Here is an 8,832-nt window from a genome sequence, read left to right on the forward strand (position 1 = left end):
GAGAGAGAGAGAGAGAGAGAGAGAGAGAGAGAGATTCAGGCCAGGCAAGGCTACACAGTGAGACTCTCTCTCTCTCTTTTTTTTTTTTTGATTTTCGAGACAGGGTTCCTGTCCTGGAACTAGCTCTTGTAGACCAGGCTAGTCTCGAATTCACAGAGATCCGCCTGCCTCTGCCTCCCGAGTGCTGGGATTAAAGGCGTGCGCCACCATCGCCCAGCTTCCCTTCTGTTTTTTGAGACAGGGTTTCTCTGTGTAGTCCTGGATATCCTGGAATTTGTGTTTTAGATTATACTGGTCTCGAACTCGGCGATCCACCTGGTTCTGCCTCACGAGTACTGGGTTCGAAGGCCTACCCCACCACCGGGCTCTGCTGGATGACTCTCTTGAGTAGATTTTCTCCTTTACCATGGGATCCAGTGATAGAATTTATGGCGTCAAGCTTGTGCTACAAGCACCTTTCCCAAAGTGAACTGTGGCAGGCCAAATAAGCATTTATCAAAGAAAAACGAAAGAGCAGGCTTAAAACTACTTTTCAAACAGGGCATGGTGGCACACACCTTTAATCCCATCAGTCTGGAGGCAGAGGCAGGAGAATCTCTTGAGTTCCCAACCAACAAGATCGCCATGAGTTCCAGGGCACCTGTGTAGAGAGATTCTTTTTAAATAAATAAATGAAGAGCTCCCAACAGGCTTTGGAAATTTAATCTTTATGAGGGAAGACAAAAAGGCGAAACTCGGAGAACTTTTACTTTCTTTTTTTTTCTTTCTGTTTTTTTTTTTTTTTCTGAGACAGAGTTTCTCTGTGTAACAGCCCTGGCTGTCCTGGAACTCGCTCTGTAGATCAGGCTGGCCTAAAACTCACTGAGATCCGCCTGCCTCAGCCTCCCTAGTGCTGGGATTAAAGGCTCAGACATTGAATTGAAGGGTCTCCATTAGCAGAAGCGCAGATTCTCTTTGCAGGAAAGGGTCCTGAAGTAGGTCAGTGAACTCTTGTTTCCTCTTGTTTCTGAAAACGAGCGAAGAGTGGGTCAGAGCACATCACGCAGCAAGTACACTGAAGATATCAGGAGGCTTGGGAACACACAGCTCCCAGTCCCACTCTGGGGAAGCTGAGGCAGGGGGTCCCAAGTTTTATGTTGACTACTACATACATTATTTCAGAAAACCAACACAAGCCAAAAAAAAAAAATCACACACAGAGAAAGAAAAAAACCCCAACAAATTAGGGTGCTGAGACTAAAGGAGAGGGCCAGATGTTGGAGGCGCAGGCCTGCAACCTCAGCACTCAGGAGGCAGAGGCAGGTGGATCTCTGAGTTCAAGGCCAGCCTGGTCTAAAGAGTGTATTTCAGGATAGCCAGGGATACACAGAGAAACCCTGTCTTGAAAAACAAAACCCAAAACACAAAAGACACCAAAAGCAAACCAAACAAACAAACAAAAAAACCCCAAAAGGGAGAAAGAAACTAAGGGAGAAATGATGGATGAAAAGAATAACAGATAGGTTGAGAGGTTGTAGGACTTCAAGTGTTTCTTGTTTACTCCTTCGCTGTCTGTATCATTAAAAAAAAAGTAAAAATCAAAATGAAAGCAGGGCAGTGGTGGTGCACACCTTTAATCCCAGCACTTGAGGGGTAGAGGCAGGCAGATCTCTGTGAGTTCGAGGCCAGCCTGGTCTGTAGAGTAAGTTTTGGGACAGGCTCCATAGTTACTGGAAAACCCTGTTTTGAAAAACAACAACAAGAAAAAATCAAAATGCAGCTGGGTAGTGGTGGCTCACATCTTTAATCCCAGCACTCGGGAGACAGCCTGAGCTCTGTGAGTTTGAGGTCAGCCTGGTTTACAGAGCAAGTTCCAGGACAAGCAAGGCTGTTACACAGTGAAACCCTGACTCAGAAAACAAAACAAACAAAATGCTTTACTGGAAGATTTATTGGGTGGGGGGGACGGACAGGAGACAGGGGTTTGGGGTTGTTTTGTGTTTGCATACTGGCCTTGAACTTGTGATCCTCCCACCCCCACCTCCCAAATGTTGGGATTATAAATGCACCACACCTTGCTTTGCCCAGTGAATGTTTTTTGTTTGTTTGTTTGTTGGCTTGGTTGGTTTGGTTTTGTTTTGGTTTTTTAAAACAGGTTTCTCCGTAGCTTTGGAGCCTGTTCTGGAACTCACTGTGTAGGCCAGGCTGACCTTGAACTCTCAGATATATATCCTCCCGCCCCCCCTCAGAGTGTGGGGATTTTTTTTTTTTTTTGAGACAGAGTTGGGTTTTTTCTTTCTGTGTAATAGCAGTCCTGGAACCTGCTTTTATAGACCAGGCTGGCCTCAAACTCAAAGAGATCCACTCACCTCTGTCTCCTGAGTGCTGGGATTAAAGCATGTGCCACCACCGCCTTGTGCCAAGTGAAGATTTTTATACTCTCTCTCTTTTAAAAAAAAAATCTTTTTTTTTTTTATGTGTGTGTTTATGTCTGTGTACTACATGTGTGCCTGATGCCCAACGGACGCGCTGAGACTGGAGTTACAGACAGCACTGACTCCTGAAGGTTGTCCTCTGACCTGCGCATACATGTGCAGAGTTACTTTTGTGCTGTGGGGTAATGCTCTTGTACACTGTAAAGATTTGTCATTCATGTTGGTTTAATAAGTTGCTGATTGGCCAGTAGCCAGGCAGGAAGTATAGGTGGGGAAACCAGACCAGGAGAATTCTGGGAAGAGGAAAGGCAAAGAGTGATTCCCAACCCAGATGCAGAGGAAGCAAAATGAGAATGCCTTACCGGAGAAAAGGTACCAAGCCACATATGTGGCTAAACATAGACAAGAATTATGGGTTAATTTAAGTTGTAAGAGCTAGTCAATAATAAGCCTGAGCTAATAGGCCAAACAGTTACAATTAATGTAAGCCTCTGTGTGTTTATTTGGGACTGAACAGATGAGGGACCAGGCAGAACAGAAACTTCTGTCAACAATCAGTGCCCAAAAGTTTGGCAAGAATTTCCACATAATGCTTGAGAAAGCTTTAAAAAAAAAAAAAAAAGAATTCTAGACAGATAAGAACATGGCTCCTTTAAGAGATGCTTCCTTCAGGACTCAGCATTAGTGGCAAAAACCTCACAGTTCTTTTAAGAGTTCTGCCACCAAACACTTAAATAATGTGTATAAGAAGCCAGCATCAGGTATCTTGGTGGTGGCATGGACCTAGAAACACAAAAGAGTTGTGGCAATAAACATGGCTCCCACCAGTACCTCCATTACGAAGCTAGACTCTCAGAAAGTTAAGGAATGAGGTGGAACCAGTCGCCAAAATGGTATCTTTAATCCTAGCCATATCGCTTAGCAGATTAAAGCCTCATGTGGTCAGAAAAAGATAGAGATATACAGTAAAGACAGATTAAAATGAAAAAAAAAAACCTTTAAATGGGTTACAGTTTGTTTCAAATTATATGTAAGCTTGGGAGAGAAGAAAAGGACAGAGAAATGATGTGGGATGTCCTTTTGTGTATGTGTTGTTTTTATTGGTTAATGAATAAAGCTGCTTTAGCCTGAGATAGGGCAGAATATAGCCAGGCTAGAAGAGATATATAGGGAGAGTAGGCAGAGTCAGGGAGATGCCATGTAGCTGCCAAAGGAGACAGACACTTGGAACCTTTCCTGTAGGCCACAGCCTCATGGTGATACATATATGAATAGAAATGGGCTAATCTAAAATGCAAGAGTTACTTAATAAAAAGCCTGAGCTATCAGGCCAAATAATGTTGTAATTAATATAGTTTGTGTGATTATTTGGGTATGGGTGGCCGGGAAATGAATGAGCAGCCTCTGCTTACAAAGAAAGCCCTTTAAAAAAAGAAATAGAGGTTGGAGAGATGGCTCAGAGGTTAAGAGCATTGCCTGCTCTTCCAAAGATCCTGAGTTCAATTCCCAACAACCACATGGTGGCTCACAACCATCTGTAATGGGATGTGGTGCCCTCTTCTGGCCTGCAGGCATACACACAGACAGAATATTATATACATAATAAATAATAATAATAAAGAAATAGAGTAGCTGGGTATGACAGCACATGCCTTTAATCTCACCACTTGGGAAGCAAAGGGAGGTGGATCTCTGTGAGTTTAAGGCCAAACTTGTTCACAGAGTGAGATCCAGGACAACCCAAAATTACACAGAGATAGCTTGTCTCAAAAAAACAAAAATTAAAAATAAAATTAAAAGAAATAGAGAAAAAAGACAAGTGAAGATGGAAAATACACAGAGAAACTGAACACTTATGTTATTGTATTGTCTTTGAATTGTTTGACTGCTGCGGAAGAAGCAACAGCTGCTAAAAGACATTTGTTTATAAATGCTGCTGCTGGATTAATTCAATCTATATATTTTGAAAATACATTGACTTCAAAATTTAAGTCAAAAGATATGTTACTTTGCAAAGAGGTTTTGATTTTGTTTACAATGAAAATTAGAGGCTGTAGATTTATTCTGGGTTAAGAAAAATAAGGTTTTATCAAGGAAGATCTCTGAAAAATCACCAATAGGAACAAATGGCCCAGATGAGCCAATATTTTAGGGCACCTCTCTTGCAGTTTCCTCTGAGTTCTACATCCAGAACATCTTGTGATGATCTGAGATGATCCAGCCTTACAGAATACTCTAGTCATAATCCTAAATTTTCTTTGGATCCCCATGAGATTATCCCTTCCCCCAATCAGCAGGAAATAGCCTAAAAAACTATGCCCACATTATCCAAAAAATGGATTGTGGATGTTTGTTTTTGTTTAGTGTGTAGGTTACAAGTTGTTCTAGATAATGGTCAAGAAAGAAGCTAAACAAAGGAGATTAGATTTCAGGGTCTTGTTTTGAAAAGACAAAAAAAAGGGGAAATACTGTGGGATAATGCTCTTGTACACTGTAAAGATTTGTCACTCATGGTGCAGAGGTAGGTGGATCTTTGTGAGTTCGAGGCCAGCCTGGTCTACAGAATGAGTTCCAGTACAACCAGGGCTACACAGAGAAACCCTGTCTCAGAAAACAAAAACAAACAACAAAACAAAATAAAACAAAAAAGTCACTCATATTGTTTTAATAAAACGCTGATTTGTCAGTAGCCAGGCAGGAAGTATATGTGGAGCACTCAGACCAGGAGAATTCTGGGAAGAGGAAAGGCAGAGAGTCAGTCACCAGCCAGATGCAGAGGAAGCAATGTGAGAATGCCTCACTGAGAAAAGGTACCAAGTCACGTGTCTAAACATAGACAAGAATTATGGGTGAATTTAAGTTGTAAGAGCTAGTTAGTAATAAACCTGAGCAATAGGCCAAATGGTTTATAATTAATATAAGTCTCTGTGTGTTTATTTGGGACTGGACAGGACAGAAACTTCCATCTACAACTTTTGCACCAGCACACACACACAAACACACACACACACTTGCAACAAGATTAATTTTTATTTTATTTTAATAAAACATAAAATAATAATATATTCAGGAAAGCTCATTCTTTGTAGGGTTTGACCTGAGAAATCACATCAATATATCAAACTTACTTCCCCTATCAAAAGTGCCCATTCTCTGATGGTGGAGGTGCACACCTTTAATCCAGCACTCTGGAAGTTGAGACAGGCAGATGTCTGTGAGTTTGAGGCTAGCATGGTCTACAGAGCAAGTTCCAGGACAGGCTCCAAAACCTAGACAGAAACTCTTGTCTCAAAAAACCAAAACAATAACAAGTACTCAACAAATCAAAAGGTTTGATTGCACAAGGTCCCCACAGGCTTTTGCTCTCTGTGCTTGTTCACTAGCTCCGGGTGCCATGTTGGGAGACTGGAAGCTTTTAGAGGTGGGGTCTAAATGGTGGAACCAGGATTCAGGTACCAATCTTTGAAGGGCCTGGCCTGTCTCCAGACCCCAGCATGTTCTCTGCTGCTTGTTCTGAGGATGTGAACAACTTCCTGCCTGAGTTTCTCCAGCCAGGAACTCAGGGTCTCTGCCAGGACTCCCATCTTAAAAAAAAAAAAAAAAAGAGGCACCAGCAAGTGTGAGCAAGCCTGTGGCGGTAGAATCCATACAGATTGCTGATGGGAAGAGAAAGTGATGGCGGGCACCTTGTGGAAAAGCCAAAGCTGTTTCTCAGGAGGCTTGACACACAGAGTTAGCACAGGACCTGGTCACTTCTCTCCCAGGCCTATATCCGGGAGGAATTCACATCCACACAAAGACTTACACTGTTGGGGTTTCTGTCTTGCCCAGTTCCTGCAGTTGTTAAGTCCCAAGGAAACCACACAGAGGTCTACATTAACTATAAACTGATTGGCCCATAAACTCAGGCTTCTTATTAACTCTTATAACTTATATTAGCCCATTATTCTTGTCTATGCTAGCCACGTGGCTCAGTACCTTATTCAGCAAGGCAGGTCACATCTTATTTCTTCTGTGGCTGGGTCACGACTGAGGACCAAGCTTTCCTCTTCCCAGAATTCTCCTGTTCTCGTAGCCCTGCCTCTACTTCCTGCCTGGTTGTCCTGCCTATACTTCCTACCTGGCTAATGGCCAATTAGTGTTTTATTAAAATATAATTGACAGAATACAGACCATTGTTCCACACCATTGCACATCAGCATCCACTGCAGTGTTTTCTGTTATACATCCCAAGGTGAACACAGTTCACCTGTCCATCGGCTGATAAGTTGATAAATAAAATGTGATATGTTCATACAGTTGGATCTTTTCCCAGCAGAACTTGGTTTGTGTGCTCCTCCCTCATCTTTTATGTTTATGTGTCTGTTCTACCTGCATGTAAAACTGCATCACATGTGTACCTAGTTTCCTCAGAGGCTAGCAGAGGGCGATGGAGACCCTGGAGCAAGAGTTACAAATGCTTATGAACCGTCATATGGGTGTCAGGTCCTCTGTAGGGACAAGAAGTGCTCTTAACCACCCCAGTCCCCATTTGCTTGTTTGTTATGTATACAGTGTTCTGTCTGCATGTCTGCCTGCAGGACAAAGGGGACACCAGACCTTATTACAGATGGTTGTGAGCCACCAAGTGGTTGCTGGGAATCAAACTTAGGACCTCTGGAAGAACAGCTAGGGCTAAGCCATTTTTCCAGCCTGTTTGTTTGTTTGTTTGTTTTGAGACAAGGTCTTCAGGGAGGTCTGGTTGACCTGCACCTACGTAGACCACAGAGGTCCATCTGCCTCTGCCTGCAGAGTGTGAGATTAAAGATGTCAGCTGCCATACCTGTGTTGTTTTTGTTTTCGTTTTTGGTTGAACCTAGGGCCTTCATCTCAATAGGCACAAATCTACCACTGAGCTGGAATTCCATCCTTTTCTTTACTTTTTTCTTAAAAATGTTGAGACAAGTGGGTATAGTAGCACATACCTTTAAACCCAGAACTCAGGAAGCAGAAGCAGGAGGATCTCCATGAGTTCAAGGCCAGCTTGATTTACAGAATAAGTTCCAGAATAGCCAGGGTTATAATGGGACCCTGTTTCAATTGCCCTTTCTCTCCCTGTAAAAATTAGCTTTTTGAGATAAGGTTTCACTCATAAAGCTATTGAGGCTGGCCTTGAATTTGTGAACCTCCTAGCTCACCCTTCCAAGTAGCTGAAATTACAGGCCTGCACCAACAATGAGGCTCACCACAGTTACGCATTACCTGGCAGTCAAGGGGAACAAGGGCTGGGAAGATGGCTTAGCAGGTAAAGTCTTGGCCTGGAACCATGAAGGCCAGAGTTCATCTACGTAAAAAGCTGCACCTGGCAGAATGTATTTGTAATCCAAGTGCTGGGGAAGTGAGACAGGAGGATTGCTCACTAGATGGCCCTTCTAGCCAAGCCCCAGGCTAGTGAGAGACCTTGTCTCAGAAAACAAGGAGGCAGCTGGATGGTGGCACACATCTTTAAACCCAGCACTTGGAAGGCAGAGGCAGGCAGATAGCTGTGAGTTTGAGGGCAGCCTGACTTACAGAGTGAGTGCTAGGACAGACTCCAAAGCTACATACAGAAACCCTGCTCGAAAAACAAAACAAAGAAAAAAAAGAAAACAAGGACAGACACTTCTGATGAACACACAAAGTTGACCTCAGGCCTCCATGGACACATGCATGTACATACATACATATATACATACAGGCCTACACACACACACATGCACACATACTCAGAGGAGTGGAGTCTAACACATTCTATAGGGATAAAATGTTTCATCATATGAGCGAATGCAGAGGTGAAAAGGACGCGACCCACAGGATTATGAGATAAGCAGAGTAGGGAGAGCAGGCTGCCAGGGTTTTCGGGGAAGGGGAAGGGGAGTGCCTGCCCCGGAGGTTCTCTTCTGGGCGACTTCTGAAAGAGTCTAAAATTAGATTGTAGTAATGGCTGCACAGCCCACGACTGCCCCAGACCACAGCACTGTGCACACTAAGGGGGTAAACTGTGTGGTGTGTGAATTACATCTTGAGGAAGCTGTTTCTTAAAAAGGAGTAAAGGGCTCATGAGTGGTTCTGTTTAAGCAAGGGATGGGCAAGGTCCTGATTTGCCAGTCTTCCCAAAGCCCTCCCACTGGCCTGAGATTTAACACTGTGTGAGAAACAGTGACCCTTATCTTGAGCAGGTGTGAATTTCACCTACTGCTAGAGTCCCGAGCTCCGTGATTAATCTATATATTTGTTCAGAGAACAAATATATTAATCTTCAGAGAACCCTTTCTGGATTTTGGTTTTTTATTTGTTTGTTTGGTTTTTTGAGACAGGGTTTCTCTGTGTAGCCCTGGCTGTTCTACCAGGCTGGCCTTGAACTCACAGAGAACCCTCTCTCTCTCTCTCTCTCTCTCTC

The sequence above is a fragment of the Alexandromys fortis genome, unplaced genomic scaffold, assembly GCF_014885135.2.
Source record: "Alexandromys fortis isolate MF-2015 unplaced genomic scaffold, M_Fortis_MF-2015_v1.1 scaffold_118, whole genome shotgun sequence".
In the NCBI taxonomy this organism is placed as follows: Eukaryota; Metazoa; Chordata; class Mammalia; order Rodentia; family Cricetidae; genus Alexandromys; species Alexandromys fortis.